This window comes from Lagopus leucura, unplaced genomic scaffold (genome assembly GCF_019238085.1).
Source record: "Lagopus leucura isolate 7727_CA_CO unplaced genomic scaffold, USGS_WTPT01 Super-Scaffold_741, whole genome shotgun sequence".
Taxonomy (NCBI): Eukaryota; Metazoa; Chordata; class Aves; order Galliformes; family Phasianidae; genus Lagopus; species Lagopus leucura.
Window position 1 is genome coordinate 934,678 of NW_024962256.1, and position 19,350 is coordinate 954,027.

Sequence of the window (19,350 nt, forward strand, 5' to 3'; positions counted from 1 at the left end):
TAAAAAAAAGACATTTTCATGCCAAATTTATTTTGAGCCTTGGGCTGCTCTCTCCTACTAACTGCCAAACAGGCTACTGTGTTCCTCTTCACAATATTTATTTGACTGGCAAGATACTATTTCAGCTCTATAAAACCCCTCTGGAACATGCTTTCAATAAATTGAATTTATTTTCTGACTAATCATTTTATTTGCCTAATTATTAGCAGTGCTTGGAACAAGTTAGATACCACGGGCAGAATCCAATGGTGTCCAGTCCCTCCCAGCAGCTCCTCACACACCGCCCCAGGCCCAGCACTGTGCTCAGCTCCCCAAGCTATTCAGCTTCCCCATTCACTTCGACAGAGGCAAGCACACTCGTCAGGTATGCAATGCTCCCCTGTAATGGAGGAATTTGGCAGGAAAGAAGCAGGACAGTACCTGTGTTTCCTTACACAAAGCTCTTTAGCAGTAACTTAGAAGCAGAATTTGAATGCAGTACCCACGAGATTGAATGGTTCTCTAGTCCATATGGAAGCAGCACCTGAAGGGCAGGTGTTGTTAAACCTAAATAAAACCAATTCTAGGGACCCTTTAGAGCAGAGATTAGAAGCCAGGAGTCAGTTATTCACAAAAATGAAGGGTGAACAGGTTTGTGAAGTAAGTATCACGGACATATTTATACTCTGACAACTTTTTAGATAATTCTGAAATCAAACCAGACTAGTATTGAGAACACATTGCTGAAACACAGCAGCAGAACACCCCACTTTAACACAAGTTGCCCCTCCAAGCAGCAAAACTTAACTTCCCAAGGTTCTCGACCCACTCCATGGATTTTGGAGGAAAGATGAGAAAGGAATGGGAGCCTGCTGACCCGCTCAGCATGGGGACACAGATACTCAGCCATGCACAAGGATTTGCTCCTAAAACATTTCCTTGCTCCCTCTACTTGCAGGCCCTCAGACACATGGATAGGATGTCCCAGTACCTGATGCTTCAGGAAATTCAAATGCTAATCATGTGTGATAGGGCAAACAGCACAAGATCAGCATCACTTGAGGAAGGAGGGCTTCCCAGGGCACAATCCACCTCCTGCTTGATCTCCTCTTCTACACACAGCACCTTCCACCAAAAGCCTGAGTTTGCACATGCTCAGTTTGAAGCCCAGAGCAAAGACAGTCCTGGGGAGAACACGCTCTGCATGACATGCAGAGAACAGAGATATTCCAAGAACAGGAGAAAACACTCGTGGGAGGAACAAAAGAGACAATACCTTGGAATATAAGAACATTTTAGACACATTTGTTTCACAGTTGCTAGAATATAAAAGCAAAGCCCTGGAGCTCTGCCAGCCAATCAGTATTTTTACAACCATATCAAAGCACATGACACAAAACAAAAAGCTTAAGGGTCAAACTTAGCACTGGGATTAGTAACCAGGCTGAAGCAAATAGCACGATGCCAGGTCTGGACAGGATCCTCTGATCATAGGCCCTGAAAACACATTTGTTTTTCACACAGACAGGAATCGCACGTGAAACCCAGATGCCAGATTCCTCCTTCAGCCCATTGTGGTGAGAAGCCTTCATCACCAGTAAGTGCCAACAGAGCCTGTGGCTGCCTCAAGTCATGTGTGTAGCCCCAGAGAGCACAGTGCCTGAGACCCAGCTGCTCAGCTCTTCCCTCATTGCTATTTTGGACCCCCCACCTCCAGCAGCATCCCTGTGCTGCATGCTGCCCCATGTGTGACACGTTCATAGGATGGAGCCTGCAAGCACTGGGGAGGAGAGAAGGGAAGGAAAGCCACCAGTGATAGGACAGTCACATACTGCTTGCTGACAACACGATAACCCAGAGCACAAGGAGTTAGCAGCAGCTCCAAACAGAAACACCTGGATTTAGAAATCAATAGACACCTTCTCATCCTGCAGGTATCAGAGCTGCGTGCCTCTGTCACATTCATCCTGACAGGGCAGGATGCAGCAGTTATGGGTACGTGAGATGAGAAGAGGGATGGGGAGAAGCAGTGCTGCCTCCTGCCATTGCAGTCCTCCTCTGCACGGCTGCAGCACCAGGGTGCCTAATGCAGATTACACTTCAAGCTGAATTTCTCTTTTATCCAAGCGGACAGGCGGCTTCTCTCTCAAATAGTCTGCAAGAGAGAATTTTAATGGCAGAGATCAGAGAGAAGCTTAAAGCTCAGGGTGTTTGTTTTAAACACTTGATGTTCCCTTTGCTTGGTTATTTTGGCCTTTGGTTGAGCTCCTTTTTATGTTACACAAAGATAATTTTTTCTTTTGTATGTCAGGACTGATCAGAACTGGGAGTGACTTCCTTTCAAAATGTTTTTGTGGGTTTTTTTCCCCCAACAAATTAAAATGACTTATTTGTCACAACACTGCTTTTAGTTTCTGCAGAAGACACTCTATTTGATTCCAGAGGGTACAGCTTCATATACAACCCCTTTTCTACCTGCTCTTCAGAAGGGAAAAAAAAATAACTTTTTATTTTAAAAGATGAGATGATTATATCAAAACTGCAATTCCTTGGTTTCTATTATTTCCCCAAAACCGAAGTTAAAGAATACGTGTTTTTCAGCCCCAGTGCTTTTAACTACAGACAGGAGCTCTCCCACAGCAGCATAACGTACAATTCGGGGACCATGTTATGCACAATGGGGCTTTCGACAAACACGCTGCTGTGACCCATGAGCTGTAGCGGGGCTCCGAGCCTCCACAAGTGGCACAGCCCGATCTGAAGCCAGGTCTCTGTGGATTTGAAGCAGCAGCTCAACTCCCAGAACACAGGGAGATGGCATTAAGCATCACTGATAGACTGTGCCGCTGGCAAACTCTAATTTTGATTAAAGGAGCAAAATTTTTAGTTCCCCTAAGCAGTCTCAGCTTCCACTGAATTTTTCTTTTGATCCATCTCTCAGTCAGAATTTTAAGCAGCTATGGTTTTTTCTTCTCCCCTTGCTGACATCTCTCAGCCCACAGAGCTTGGCGTGGATAGTCTCAAGCACATCACACAATACTATGCCACATACAAAGCAACACACATCTGCAGAAGTTGATGGAGTTATAGCACGCATTTGCACAAAAACAGAAAGTAACTTTAGGGAAGAAAGCACAAGGGGAACTTTTTCAGGAACAAACTAACAACCTGACGCAAACTGCATATGCAACAGTTTCTCTACTACCTCCATCTACAGAACTGTCTGATGGAGAAACAAAAAGAAAAAAAAGAAGTTGCTTTAATGAAGTAATTCTGACCTCTCTTACTTGAAACTTCAGCTGCTATTAGCAGGAAGAATAAAATCTGACCGATACAAAAGCACAGTACAACCAGGAGATTCAGTCTACGCCCAGCACATTCTTTATATCTAATAAACCCCAACATGACTCCAGAAACTCAGCATCACCACTGCCACATGCCCACTCAGATGAGCAGGGATGAAATTTGCAAGTGCCATCCTTTCTGACCACACCTGTCCCTTGTACAATCTCTGAAGGCACCTTGTACTTGCTAAGCTGGAAGCATCAGGCAAGAAATGGAAGAACTCCACCATATCCCTGCAAAACTGAGGAAAGAAAGCAGAGATAAGGAAAAGGCAGTTTGCTTCATGCAAATAAACAAGAGCAGCTACACAGGCCTTCATAAAGGTAATTTTGCAATACTGATTAAAAGAAACAAGAAAGCTAAGAGAAAAAGAAACGTATGCAGACCACAAGTGATTTATCAACAGTCGCATGGCACGCAGCAAAGATAAGAACAGAAGCCTCGCCTTCTGACACTCACAGGGGTCCATGAAATGGATCACCATAGCATTTTGTCCTCAAATTACTCTCATGGAAGGCACGGCTCAAATATCCCTTTACTTTACGAAGCTGAGGTTTCAGAGGAGATGGGTCTTTCCATATAATTCATCCCCAGGCCCCAGAGGAGGACAAACCATTGTGCTTTGGGTAGCCTGCCCAGCTGCAGACTTTGAGCACAGAACTTGTGCAGGCAGATCCCAGAGAAATAAAGGCCATGACACACAAGTAACACCTTTTACATCTGGTCTTCTGGTTCTGGAGCACATAGCAGGAATAACGCAGAAGAGGCCAATTTACAACGAGCAGCTCCTGAGCAGACAACTTTGCACTGTGCACCGCCACGGAGAACTCCAGAGTTTGACTGCTTTCATCCTCCTGATCAAGGATTCTGGGAGGACGCTTGCACAAATACACACAACCCAATTATAAGCACTAGGGAAACTTTCCCTCAGGCCCATCCTATGTGACACACACAGGCACGTGCTTTGGCCACATCAGACAGAGCGAGGACCCCAGCAACACATCACCTCTTCCCACCCAAAACAGGGGAAAAAAATGGCGTGGATCCTTTTCAGTGCTCTGAGGACTAATGAGCCATGTTACAGCACAGTGCTCACGTTGACTGCTGCTTCTTGCTAACTCTTATTACAACTGTAAAATTAAACAGCTCATTTAGAAGTGCTAAAATGACTCCTACTTCAGAACACAGCTCTCAGGGGAAAGAAGAAAGTTTGTGATTTCAGCAGGCAAATGCATGAGATTGTCTTTTAATTACCAAAGGAAAGGCAGCTGGCTCAGTTCACGCTATCTTAATAATTTCCCTCTCTTTGATGTCTTGATCACATCTTTTGAACAACACGCTTCATGCTTAACACTGTGAGAACACTTATTTTCATAATGAAAGGGAAATATTTTGCTCCATGCATAATATTTAGCTATCCTGATAGGCTGCATTGATAGGGCTTTAAATATTGTGTTTTCCAGCTAAGGCTGACTTTAAAAGAGGCCTGCAGGGGAGTGCAAGACTTGTATCTAAATGATAAATATGTAATCAGCATACGTGTCTAGCATCCTTTAAAGCAATATCAAATGTGTCTAATTGGAAAAATATAAGCAACCCCAAATTTTCCTGTCCTACAGGCATAGAAAGGAAGATGACTCGTTTTCCATTTCAGCTTTAAAAGCTAAAATTTCTAGGCCATATGAAAATGATGTTAAACATTTGCATAGCATGACAGCATATCTAATGTCGTACAACAGAAAAATCAAAAATTCTGCTTTCCACTGACACCAGAAACAGCCAAAAATCTGGAGAAATTGCATAGCTTTGAAAGCTGATGATAACAAGATGGTATATAACAGGATGGTGTTTCATGAGAGTTGCAGTGATTCACAGAAACTATATTTGCATTTACAGATACAAGCTCCTTTGCACTGGTCTGCAGTACCAGAAAAAAACGTGATGGCCTAGTTTCATATGGCATCAAATTCCTCAAGGCAGCTGACCATGCATTGAGAGGCCAATTCCATACAGCTGTCAGCAGTTAGGTGCTGTTTTCTTGATAAACAGAGGCTACATTCAAGGTGGGCTGTGATTTGATTTACCTTAAGTGTCAAGTCTTGTAGAACCTAACCTGCAGTCAATCAGGATATCCCTATTGGGCTGCACAACAGAAAAAAGGGGTAGTTAATTCTGGAGAACTCATTCAGAGGCAGGAAAAACACCTCCCAAATGCTTTTGACCAGGGCTATTGCAGACACTCAACCTTTACTCTAATTCTCCGACCTAATAGGTTACATTCCATTTATCTACATAAAACCTGGCTACAGAGGAGTGACTTCAGGATGCAGACCTCATTCTAACCATAACACCCATTTCCTCACTATTTTTGCTTTAAACCAGATGTTATTATCTTGGTGTGCGTGACATTTACACTCAACAACGCAGAGGCTGGTTGGATTTGCTGAAACAGTGAACAAAACCGTGGTTAAACTACTTCCTATATGCGAAGGCACTTTGAACATCGTGTGTGTCACAGAGTCTGGCAAACCAGAGGCACAGCCACGCCTGGCTGAGGTCAGATGTGGTCCAGGCTGCAGCTGGGCAGATGTGGATACAGCTGGTCACAGTGACACTGGCCCTTCCTTGCATCTGCCAGAAGGACCAGGTGTGCTGCCCCTTGAAGATACAGATGAGATAAATCCTAGTAGGAAATGGGCTGCAGTTAATCTCCATTGGTCTGGGAGAAGGGAGGATCGGGACTGTGGGAGGATGTGACCTCTGGCCAGGAGTAGCTGGAAGTGATGACATTTTACTCCAGGCACAGGACAGCATCCCTAACCACAGCCCTAGGCTTCCAGCAAATGACAGAAAAGCTTTTCTTCCAACAAAGGAAGTAATTTGGGATTTTCGCTGCTCTCTGAATTGGCTAACCACAGTCTCAGAGAGGTGCCAAGACAAAGTGAAGGCAGGGAAGAGGACCAGGGTGGTTTTTAGTTGCAGCTGCTCCTGATCTGGCTCTGTTTCAGTAGTACACACCAGGAGTCTGACTGCCCATAGGTGCCAGCCCCCAGAGCCTATAAACAGCAACTCAGGCCCTTCACAGCGATTGCTTCAATGCTGCAAGGTGAAGAACCCCTCTGGGTGTGTTGCTGTCCTACAGGGAAGCAAGGCAGATATGGTTTCATGGCTCAGACCAAGATCCTTCCCCCTGCACTCTGTTCAAGAGCCCACCTGAGCTCTGCCAGCCACTAGCAAGCTCTTGTCAAGCCTAGAAATGTCTATGACTGCAGCTCTGCTAGCACAATTTGGGACCTGCTTCTTCCCACATCCAGTTTATATCTTCTTCCTTGTCCCACTATTTGCCTCACTGCTGAGAAGTTTCCAAACCTTTCCCACTTCAAGAAAATTTGCCATCCCACTCAGGATGCAGATTCAGATCCAGCCCAGGTTCCTTCACTGGTGACACCAGCCTCCCATACCCTACTCATCCCTCCTCCAATGAGCTCCAGGAATTGGAGGAGGCTGGGACCAGCACTGATGCAGCCTGGGTGCGTGCAGTGGAAGGCAGTGACTGGCTGTGAGCTGTGCTCATCCTGCCCTTGGAGAAAAAGTATAAAGGAGAAGTCACTACCATCTGTAGTCATTCTCAGAGGGAGCCGGACACACACACATCCCTGGGTACAATTTCTTCCCCTAATTTAGCAGCGCATTGAGCAAAGCCCTATCCAGCCAACCTCTAAAAATAAACTGAGTTTTGTTGCTGAGATAGGGAGGCTTAGCAATTCTGCCCCCAGCACACTGAGCCAGCAAGGGGCTTTGCTCTGCCCCACTGCTGCTCCCAGACAGCTGAGGGTCATGATGCACCCCAGGAGCTGACACAGCTGCAGGGACAGCTGAGAGCCCGGAGAAACCAAGCTGCGGGTTCTGCAAGTTTGGTGCAACAGTTGCTCCAGTGACTTGAGTTTCTTATTCCTTAATCAGAGACACCTCTTTCTCAATGCCAAGAACATTTGCCAGGAGAGAACATGTCGTTTTCATTAGCATCAGTGTGTGCTACCTGCAGAATGATAAACATGCAGCTGAATTCTGTTTAAAAGAAGTAGTCGTATTTATTAGAAAACTTGTAGTAAGAAGCTAACAAGATATTTCACTAGGGGAGTCCCACCTTTTTTCAGCATGTAGGAAAGAGGACAGCAACAAACACAGGATAATAAAACCACAGACTGCTGAAATATGAATATATCACATTAGGAGCTGTAATTTAAGAGAGGGAGGCATCCTGAGTTCTGATAACAGTCTTCTGCTGGCAGATTCATAGCAGTATGTGAGAACCATTATCAGCATGTTTCTTTATGATGATCATTTAAACTAGGGCAGAAATTAAAAGATCCTCTTCCTGAGGAAACCCAGTGCAGCAGTAGGAATTGCAAAAGAGACCTTTGATTCACCCTACATTCATCAGGTGAATCACTTCATGTTGAGCAAACACTAAACCCAACTGAAGAAATACAACCAAAAGCTGCCATTCCTTGAAGCCACTTCAGACTGCTCGCCAAAGCACGCAACTGATCTGATGCTCTATCAAAGAGCTGTCTGTGATTAACTTTATTACCATGAATTAACTAACACCTGTAATTATGCGTCAACCTTGACTCTTGCAATACAATTCGGGTCAGTTCATCTGCAAAGAACATTTGTGCTGCAATGGACTTGAGCACACAGCGAGCTTGTAAGCCTGTTCACCCCACTACCCATGCACTGTTACTTACTAAGATGCAGTAAACTGCTAATGTGATCTAGCCTGAGATCAAAGGGAGACTAATCCCACTCTTGTAATTCGGGCAGTAGCAACTCTTGCAAGATCAGTGCTCTGGTCTGGAGTCAGATGCTCTACTGCAGCTCACTGCTCAAGCATGAAGAACCTCAGTTCTTCTGCCCAGCAAATCCCCATGGTCACAGGCAGGAATCCAGATGCTGCAGTTAATTGGCAAGAGTCAATTGCTTTTTCCCTCAGCTGCATGCTCCCACTGCAAGAGAGTGAACCAATTACTGAACAACTACCTGGAAGAAAAAACCGCAGAGGGAACAGTTTTGCAACAAATGTTCTTAATTTTGACCTCCTTTGAATAATCTTTTTAAGTATTACAGTAATAAGCCTACAAGGTATTTTATAGCCAGAGTCACACTGCTGAATGCTAGTCACTCTTATTCCGAAATAAGTGACAGCTGCTGGTAATCTCCCCAGCTCCTCCTGCTAATTCCCAACTGCCAATGAGGTAACACGGCCTCAAGACATGGCCGGGTATCTTAAGCATGTTATCACTAGTGCTGTCCTGCCCTACAGCCTTCTGCTTTGTTTCCATGCCTTCACGGGCACAACAACTCGGGGGGGCTGCAGAGGGAGCCAGGTGTCAGCTGTGAGACCTCCATGCTTATAACCACCACCTGATAGCACACGGCTCATTTTACACTGAGAGGTCCGAGCGTTGGGGCTCCCAGGAGATGGCTTTTCTCATCTGCTGCCTGCTCACAGTTGGCAGAACCGGCTCCAGTCCCTCAGGCTGGCAGCTAAAATGACCTGCTCCTTGAATATTTAACAATCAGTTAAGAAAACACTAACTGATAACCCTTGTTCTCACCCCAGAATACATTCCAGCAGTTAGAGTATGTGACTCTGGTTGTCCATCCCCAGATCCTGGCCAAGACTAACAAAAGGGATTTGGAAATGGGCAGCTCAAGAACTTCCAAGAGCAATCCAACTGTCAACATAAAGGCCTCCCAAAACCCTGCAGAGACCCCAGAGCCAATCTCCTGAGGTCAACTCCCTAACATCAAAACCAATACAGTCAGTGATGAGAGGCAAGTTGTGCCAGGTCTTCTCAAGATTTTCTGTCCCAACCCCATACAATGCTACCTGCAGCTGACACAGTAAACACATGCTCCAAGGTGCTTGTGTAGATTCACTGATGCTTGTGGAGTACCACAAATACAGTGAAGATGCCAAATATAACATTAACAAATGGTCACTGCTCATTTTTGCTCAAAGGAACAGCGAACTTAAGCCTAAGAAAGGCAAAAACTACCAACAGTTGCTACTTCTGCTGCTGCTTTTGAAACAGGCTACAATTTCAATGTAAAAACCATTGCTTTGAAACCTAGGACACTGTGATCCCCCCTTCACCTTGGGTCTACTAAAGAAATGAATCAAACACATGAAGGGTACATGGGCCTCTCAAGTTGCTTTGATGAAAGTGAGTTGCATCCACCACAGAAGTGTTCTTAGCTCAACTGATAAGAAGATCTACAACATACGTAAAAACCAGCACTAAGTGTAACAGTGAAAACATTTCTCAATGCTTTTGTCAGGTCCTGGGAATATTTCCCAGCAAAAAAGGATGGAGAAACACCAGCCAGGAGGGCAGCTGGCCAGGGCCACCATAGCTCTGCGAGAAGAGCATAATTCAAATTTCTGGAACAAAACTCAGCACCCAGCTTTGCAAAGGGGACAACTTCAAGTGAAGCTGATTTCAATGACAGCAGATCTGTAACTGCAAAATCTGGACTCATGGGGACTGAAATCTCAGGGGTTGCTATGGCCTCTCCTTCACCCCAAAGGCAAAAGCCAAAAATATTAAAAAAGAGCAGATATGGAAGTTAAAAAGAAAACGTTCTTCTGAAACATCTCAGCATCAGTTTTGGATCATCAGCATCACAAACCAACCTCCAGAGCAGCTTGCTGATAATTTCCTTGGTTATCTCCGCCAACACACGTGTGATGTGGCACGTCATCTCCATGCCTGCCAGCACTACAAGCTCTGAACATGACCCTGGCTCCCTTCCCCAAGCCCTGAGTAACTCAATAATTGTTTTATTTGGCTTCCCCCTTGTCCTCTCTTCACAAAATCAGCACGCTGCCACAACGTTGATCTGGAACTATTTACTGTTGCTGAAGCTCAGACAGAAACCACAGGCCACCTTGGCTCATCCCAAGTGGGACGGGCTTGCTGTGCATTCCCCCAGGACAGAGGATGCCCAGGCAGGACTCACCAGGAGCTCAGAAACTCTGCTGAATGCTGAAAACTCCTTTATTACTCCACATTTTCTCTCTTTATTACTCCACATTTTCTGAATATTCAATAGATACCATCTCCTTACGATTACCCTCATTAAAGCTAACATGGGAACGTAATCAGCCATGGCTTCTCTTATCTGCTTTTGTAAGAGTGTCACTTGCAAGACTTTGGTACTATTTTCTTTGAGACTCCCCGAAGACAAGAAAATGAAACCATGACAGAACTGCAAGGTACTTCCCAACAAGCGTTCTCCTTCATGCCAACACAATGCTCAGCTCAGGGATGGGGCAGGCTTAAGAACCCCTGTCCTGCAAATCACTTCTGCTACATCTGGCAAACCACCCCATTGAGGCCAACCTGTTTGCAAGCAGCTGCATCTGGCTCCCAACACAAGAATGTGCACATCACTGTATATGCGCCCACTGCATGCCTGAAGCTGCCTGCAGTGACCTGTGCCTGAGCTGAACAGTTCGTTTCTATTCAGCCAAATGTGCACAAGAAGTGTGGGGTTGGGACACCTACTTACTGCACACCTTTGGAAGTGGCCTCTTCTACATGAGGGTGTCAGAGCAGCTCAGTAGAATGAGAGCTAGGGACACCATCACTATGAAATAGAAAAATGGGACAATAGGTCAAACCATGCTAAGAGGAAAGACCTGTTTATGCAGAAATGCAAGACTGGAATCAAGATAGTTGTGAACAAAAAACATCTACACTGCTACTGAGGCTTCCAGTCAAGCCAACCCAATCACCATGAAGGTTCATATGCAGGAATGCAACATGCACATAGACCATTAATGACCTAGGTCTGCCTTAAGTCTATGTTCTGCAGTCCCAGGACCCGCTTTCAGACATAAATGAAAACCTTTCCATCAGCCCAAATTATCTGCAGCTCTGAAAAGGCACTTCTCCCAAGAGGTATATTACTGTGCACACACAGCTCTCCCTGTCTAATCTGCCTACCTTGCAAAGAGGTGCCAATACACAGAGTGTTTGGGGATTCTTTGATGAAAGGCATTAGATAAGTTCAAAGCCTGAGTATATATTAATAGCAATACCAGATATGATACCTCTACAAAAATAAATTGCCACTTGACCCGGGGCTGGGAAGCAGAAACTGATCTGCCAAGACCCAGATGTGTGACATCAGCCCATAAAAGCACAACGGCCCCACAGGGGAGTATGGAGCACAGGAGGGAGCTGATGGCGATGATGGGAGGCTCACTTCCTTAACACACACGCTGCTCTTCCTAACTTCAGCTGGCTGAGACTCAACAGCTCTCGCTGATGTCAACTATGTGCAGCAAGCCTCGGGAACCTGAGCTGGTGCCACGCAATTAGGGGGCCTAGGACAGCATCAGAAAGATGCTTTTATTAGAAAGAAAGAGTCTGGGGAAAACATCAGAAGACCCACGCTGGGCCAACATGAAGTTGAATCTAAGCTCAGCACTCTGTTTTCAATGAAGCCAAATGATAATTGCATAAAAGAGAGGACAGTATCCTTACTCAACCTTTAGAAATCAGTAGGTCACTGACTTTCTCATCCAAGTACACATCTCAATATATCTTGTTTAATAGCCATCAGCCCTGTCCCCAGGAATTCATTGATTGTTTTTTAAAACTATATATACTTTTGGTCTTCATATCAATTTTCACCAAGGTGTTCCAGCTTAATTTTATTTATATATATTTTTTTAATAAATGCTACGTAATACTCAAGAATGCAACAATTCTCAAACCACTGCCAAGAAGCTGACCCTGTACCTCTCCACCTGTACCAGAAGAACTCAGGATCTGCATTCAAATGAGCACCTCTCACTCTTCACTCCTCTGCTTCCAGAATACTTCAGCTGGACATAATTTCAGACAGATCTCAGTATGAGAAGGGTTGGACCATTGCCAGCCCCACAAAGACAAACTAGAGCTACAGATGGAAAGCTTGTTTGTTTTAAGCCGATTAGCTTCGAGCCACTGAAGGTAACTTTATAAATCTTTAATTTCACGTCCTTTGCAAAGACAGCTGGAAATAAGTCTAGAAGTGAAACAAGCAACAATAGTTACAAGAATGGTATAAATGGCTTTATTTCATCTGTGGTGAGTGCTGTTTCTGACAACAAAGTTAGTTAATTTCCAATGTCAGCAATTTGACAACCAGCCTTTTTAATAGGAACTCAGCTGTTGTGTTTGGAAACAAGAGGGAGCAGGCAGGAGCAGGAGCATTGCCCCTGGCTATGGCTTGGCCACTATCACTTTGAAGGAAGGCTTGGTTTGCGGGAAAAGCTACAAATCTCTTCACCTTGTCCTGCACCAAGAACCCAAGAGATTGCTCTGACTACAGTCGTTGGAAAATGAAGCTTTACAAACAGGCATCTTTGCTAAATAGATACAAAAGCCTCGTCACAATAATGCTTCTGGACTGGAAGCATTTGCCACAACTTCTAGAACCAACTCATTTTCCATAAAACTTCTGCAGGCTTTATGTGGACACAGAGACACAGGCAACAGTGGAAAGAAAGAGCCTGGGAACTCAGATAAAGACCCAAAGTGAATGGACACTCGCTGACGACAGCACTGTGAAGTTGGCTTTGGTGCTTGGCTTCTGGTTAAACAATGACACAACACTGTTTACTAGCAGGGAAATATGAGGGTTGGAAATGGGTCTGTAAAAAAAAATAAAATAAAATAATAAAATCCAATCACTAACAGGGTTTTCTGACAAGCCAGATTAACATCTATTGTCACTGGGGCAAGGCCAAATCTGGCTGGAAAAGGGCCAGAAGTTTGATGTCATTGAGAGGCCCTCTAGGACATCAGCTGAGGAGTGTTCCCATGTCATCTCAGCATTCACTGCTGCTGTACTGCCTAAAGCAAGCTATCAGCCACCACCACCTTTGGTTTAACCCTTTCTATCACAGTATACAGTAAAAATGTGTCAGCCTTTCAGCCATAGGGGGTTGACTCAAGTACATCACAGCTCATGTTAACCAGATGCAAAAGAATAATAAAGAATCAAGCAGGAGAGGGTGCTGGCAGATAAAATACACATTCAACCAGGTTTGAACCATTAAGTCCTGTGTTAGCACTAGCAAGAGTCTCTGTCCTTCTATAAACACAAATAGCAGGCATCATTTCCTCATTTTACTACTTAAGATGTTTTCAAGTTCTCTGTGTTCAAACTGTGGCCAGTTATATACACTTGACTTCATCTAAGTCAAGGTCTTCACCATAACCCAATCAACACCTCTTAATACATGTAGCAAGACAACAGCCAAGAATTTCCAGCTCTCCACCATTGAGATCCAACTCAAGGCCAAGGTCACTCAATCTCCTACAAATGCCAGCACCTGGTAGCAAACAATCCCTCTACTCACCAGACAAGACGGAGCCCTGATAGCTTAGCATTGCCATGTGGCAACACAGTGGGAAGGGTCCCCAAAAAAACATCAGCACACAGGAAAAGCTTTGGTATCACCTCTCCTCAGGTGCAAAGACTGCTGGAAGCACATCAGTGCTGTATCTGTTCTACAGACCCTCATGTACAGTGGAAGTCCCTGTGTTTGCTCACAAGGTGCTCCTCAGTCCAGCACTATCACATTTAGAAGGTCAGCTAGAATTAAAGAATTAAGATATCAGGAAACAACAGCATGGAGAGATTGAAACTTCTTAGATGAAGGAGGAAAAAATGAGAGTAAAAGAGTATTCTTAGGGTCTGACCAGGATTGTGTTATCAGCTCTAATGAGACCTAAAGATTCACTGCAAACGTCTGCTTTCTGCCCTACTTCATTGGCCAAGCCCCCTTCCAGCACAAATGCAGACCAACACAGATGTTAAAACAGAAGCAAAACACACACACACACACACACACACACACACACACAAAGCTTCACATCAAAGCTCAGTGCCTACCAAACAACTGCACACTCCTCCAAAACAAGACTAGAATTACCTTCAGGATAACCACCGGGATTACTGTTTTACAACATCAGGGCACACAGATACAGCGTTACCCAACCCTGAGCAGATGAGTAAATTCAGGACCAAGCCAAGGGCCTGAGAGCAATGCTTTGCTCCCACCCCCATCCTCAGGCTGTACATCCTTCAATCCTGCTGACTTGGATCAGAGCCTCATTTCTTTCAAAAAAAAAAAAAAAAAAAAAAAAAAAAAAAAGGGAGGCTTGCAGTGAGACTTGCATGCCAGTGCATAGTACCACCCTCCAGTGCCACCTCCAAATTGCCACCACTGGTCCTTTACGCCAAAAAGACAGACAGAAGCTGCAAGAATGGTAGACTCTTCTTCCCCTGATCACAGATACTGTGGTCTTCAAGGTTTATCACCCAGGACAAATTCACTTCAAATACTTTTAGTTAAAAACAACCTATTTATAGTCAGTTACCTTTACAAATCACAGATATCTGCATTTAAGCATGCAATGCAAGCTACATGCCCAGCACAGAAGCAGGTGGGAAGCTGCTTCCCCAGAACAGCCCAGAGTTTTGACACAGACTGTTATAATCTCAATACTTCACAGCAGCAAAGTATTAAACAGAAAATGTCTTCTTGAGCAGTAACAGCTGAAGACTCACCCATATGCCTCAATGAAAAGCATTTTGGAGACTGGCTACTGCGCCAAATTCCCCTGAGGTAAAACACTGTGTTGTCTTTATAAAATACCTTCTGCTGAAGCACGAGAGGAAAAATAAACGGGATTTGGGAAAAGCAAAGAACTTCTAAAGGTTGTTCCAGGTTAGTACAAAGCAAAAGACATAGGATTGCTAACTTTCAGTACATGGAAAACCAGCATGGATGCTACTTGGATATTTAGGCACTTTTTATTCTTCTCTATGTCAGCCAACAGCTCTAATCTCCCCTTACTAACAAGAAACAAGCAGTCCTTTCATTGCTAGAAAGAGATAATAGTAACAAGGTTGGTTCAAGGATTCCAACAGTTCCATCTGTCATCAACAGATATATAGACATACATATGTAATTGTTTATTAATATCAAATCCACACTCATGCACAGAGTTACCCTGCTTCTGTCTGTCCTCCTTGCCCCACAATCAGTCCCAGAGCTTGTTTTAATCCCACTGAGGAAAACGCTGAACTCCAGCCTTCTTCCCGTGACACTCTAAGGAGACGGGAGGAGGGAGAAGCACTTAATCTGCTCTCCATAGCCTTCTTCCAGGAAAACACTTCACATATCCTTGCTTGTTTGTTTTCAAATCCTAAGTGATTTTTAATGCCAGTGAAAGCTGCTGGAGTGACAGCCCTGGGAAACTGCAGGCCTCCAACTTACTCGTGAGCAGGGGCTGTGCCAGCTGCCCAGCTTCTGCTGAGGACTGGGAGCCCGGCTGCCTCCTGCAGCATCTATCCCACAAGCAGACCTCCTCTCAAGAGGAAGCAGGTGTCAGCGCCAGCACCCAGGCAGAGGAAACGCTCTGAGCCCACTGGCTGTGTCACAGAGCACTCACAGACAGGGGAACAGAAGACTTAATGTTGATTTTTGGAGTAACTTTGCTTGAGGTGACGGAAGGTTCGCAGAGGAACACCACACCAAAAATACATGCCTAAATTAAGTTATAAACAATCATAAACACTCTGAGCTAAGGAGTAGGAAAATCTCCTCGTGCTGAAGAAGCAATTAACAATTCCTACTTTCACACACGGAGATTCAGATGCTCCCTGCTGCATCAAACCCCCAGTGGTGCCAAGGATGACTGGAATAAGGTTTCACCACTGCAGTTGAGCTTTCCTGACAGGGAACACAGGTGCTGGCACAGACCAGGGCCTGCTCCCAGAGACTGTCCTCACATGTCACCTCAGGGCTCCAAGGGAAGAGGGATGTCCCAGAGGAACAGGACCATGGCCAACCATCCTGCCCAGCACCCTCCATGTGCATTTCCTCATGGGTGAGCATGACTTTTAGATGAGCTCACTTATCACGTAGTCTGCTGAGCACCATTTCCAGCTGAGAGCATGACCCCATTGCTCTGTGACTGCAGTGCCCTGGCTGGAGCTGCTGGCACAGTAAGAAGACAGTTGATGACTTAGGAATTTTATACACCAAAATTTGCACTTACAGACTTGTTCTGGACAGCAGAGAACCACATCACCAGTATTTCAGGGGCAGCTGCGAAGAACTTCGGTAAATGTGATTGAATGGGAACATGGGGCTTCTGGTTAAACCCAGCTATGGTAGCAATGGTTTCACATCTTTCTCCTGATGAACGTAGATGGGAATGTTTTCTCACTTACAAGTTGGCATCAAGCCTCCTGGAGCACCTCTGCTATGGAGACGGGCAGAGGGAGTTGGGCTTGTTCAGCATAGAGAAGAGAAGGCTCTGGGGAAGTCTCATCGCAGCCTTTCAGTACTTGAGGAAAGTGACTTTTTACACATTCTGATAGTGATAGGACAAGGGGGAATGGCCTTAAACTAAAAGAGGAGGTTAGATGTTAGAAAATTCTTTACATAGATAGAAGCCCTGGCATAGGCTTCCCCATCCCTGGTAGTGTTCAATGCCAGGTTGGACAGGGCCCTGATCTATTTGGTGGTAACCAGCCCACAAAACAACCTTTGAAGTCCCTTCCAACCTAAGCCATCCTATGACTAGACACATTTCTATAAAAACATTCTACCAAGTGCTAAAAACCTAGGAGCCTAGCACATCACTGTATTTGGTTAGTATGTTTAATTGGAAAAAAAGAAAACCACACCCCACGGGTCAGGGAAAAAATGATAGCAAAATGCCAAAACAATTTCTGCCAGTTAGATTTCTAATACAGTATGTTCAGAATCATATACGTATTCATGGACACTTAAAGTCTATCAATCCAATCCAACAAGTCCATCACCACAAGCTAAAGATGATGCATTATAAGAGAGAACACAGCTACAGAATTACAGCCTTACTGCGAAACACGGCACAGCCTGATCCTGTGCTAGAGTTGTCAGTGACTACTAAGCCCATTTAAGAACAAACCTCAGCTTTCCTAGAGCAGCATGTAAAACTTTGAAGACGACACAGATTTGGGGATGTATACCCTGCTCACAAAAGTAGAACGCTCCCAATCTAGACAGTTGATTACATAAACAGCGACCTCCTGAGAGTCGCTGTCCTGAGAAAAGAATTACATAATATACATGCAATAAGCATACTGTATTGGTGACATTTAGCAAACACGATTCAGAAAGACTAACCAGATCATTAGTATTCAGGTAGAAAGAGCAAAAAGACAGCGAGCAAGCTGAAGTCGGTAGGTTCTAATTAGGTTGTGAGATTTTCCACTTCAAAATCTTTTCATGTGAACAAATCCACCTGGTTTCATTTCACCTTCCCTCCCAGCCCTCCAAAACATGACAACAAGGTCTCCGCCTAGAAGAGTAACAGAGGTTCTGCAAAAGGTGATGTGTTATGTAAAAATCTGTAAGTAAAATAGAATTTACCAACTTCTCAGTAAAATTTTCAGTAAAGCCTCTCTCTGACGGCATGAGCCAAGGCCCAGGGAAGTCACTGGAGTTTTTCCATTGACAAGACTATATTTCGGTCTTGAGTGTACCTGATCAAGCAGCAGACACCTCCAATTTCAAACACTATGCTACTGTGCAGCTGCCTGCCTTTTTCATGCAATATTTACACAGCACGCTCCAGGCGAGAAGGTGTCACTTCTAGCTACAAGAAAGCATTCAGCTGCACAATGCCAAACAGCATAGCTGCTGTCAGCCTCCTCTAATAATTGTGCACTTCTGCATGGCTACCAGGAACCGAGTCCCTTTGTGTGATCAGGAGCTCATTAAGAGGGCACAGCATGAAAAAGGAAAATAAAAAAAATAATAAATCTCACATTTGAAGGTCCAGCTGTTTCCTCCCAGTTGACTAAATTAGAGAGCTTGTACGTCACCTCCTGTCTCAGGTAGGGTCACATTGAATCCCTCTTCCTGTTTAATCCGTGTTAAATGGGAAATGGTTTTGGTTTTTTTTTTTTTTTGAGGAAGACAATGGCAGAATATGCAGACAGTATTTTTTTGGCTCTGTACTTTTAATCAGATAAATTGCAAGATTGCTTCAACAGCCAAAGAGAAAGCAAGAATACACTGCAACACTTCATGGGCGGCTGTGGTCCAATCAGTTAACCTTTCTTTGCTTCATCTTCCTAAGGAGACTACCAGCATGCAGCAGCCTTGCAGGGACAGGGCAGTACATAGGAGATGCCCGCAGACAGAGCTGAGCAGTGGGGAGGATCAGCCAACAGGCTGCTCTAGGAGGCAGGAAGTCTGGGCTCTGTTTCCTATTTCATCATTCGCTTTCTTCGAATGTCTGCTCATCTTGCACTTCAGACTGACCCTCTGGACAAAGGGCATGATCTGGCCCCTCAATCCCACTTCCTTTTAGCACAAAGCAGTCAAACTGAGGAAATTCTGACTAGATAAGTGGGCCCCAGAACCCATGCATCTAGGGCTCTCAAGAATCTCCTCAGTTCACCCTGCAGCTTGGAGCAGCTGAGAGCATTTTGGCCATGTCTTAGGTCAAAACTTAACTGGAACTTGGCTACCAGGGCAAGTCAGTAGGGGCATCTTAATCATTTTTGAAATGGAACTTGGAGGCTTTGGGAGCTTCTACCCCCAGCTCATGGACTTGCTAAAAGCTTTTCCCTGACTTTCCTTTTGGCTGCCCTCCCAGCACACCGCAGGCTCAGCCACAAGAGAGCCAATACAGACACTTGCTAGGACTTCAAGCCTCCTGCGTTATTTCATCTTGCCCTCAGCACAACAAACCAGGACAGCAACCTTGCATCTCTATTGGTTTTTAATCTATTTCTAAGGCTGGGGGCAGCCATTTACTTTGCAAACTATTGAATTTAAGCATTGCTGCCTCTTAGCCAAGTACTACTCATCCCCAGCTCTGCCAGAAGAGAGGATTGTGAGTGCCCCTTAACCTATTGGACTACCTTGCCATCCTCTAAAGAAGCCTT

The 19,350-nt window shown here is 44.8% G+C and overlaps 1 protein-coding gene across 5 annotated transcripts in view; it reads right to left on the minus strand.

Annotated features, from left to right (window-relative positions):
* SH3PXD2A (SH3 and PX domains 2A) overlaps positions 1–19,350 on the minus strand; it is a 231,211-nt gene that overhangs the window by 202,001 nt on the left and 9,860 nt on the right. The window contains exon 1 of one of the 5 annotated variants that reach the window (XM_042863584.1): positions 15,410–15,426. The exons of the other annotated variants lie outside the window; for them this stretch is intronic. The gene's annotated coding sequence lies outside the window, so the exon portion shown is untranslated. Of the gene's footprint in view, positions 1–15,409; positions 15,427–19,350 lie in introns of those variants that run through there. 5 annotated transcript variants of the gene reach the window in all.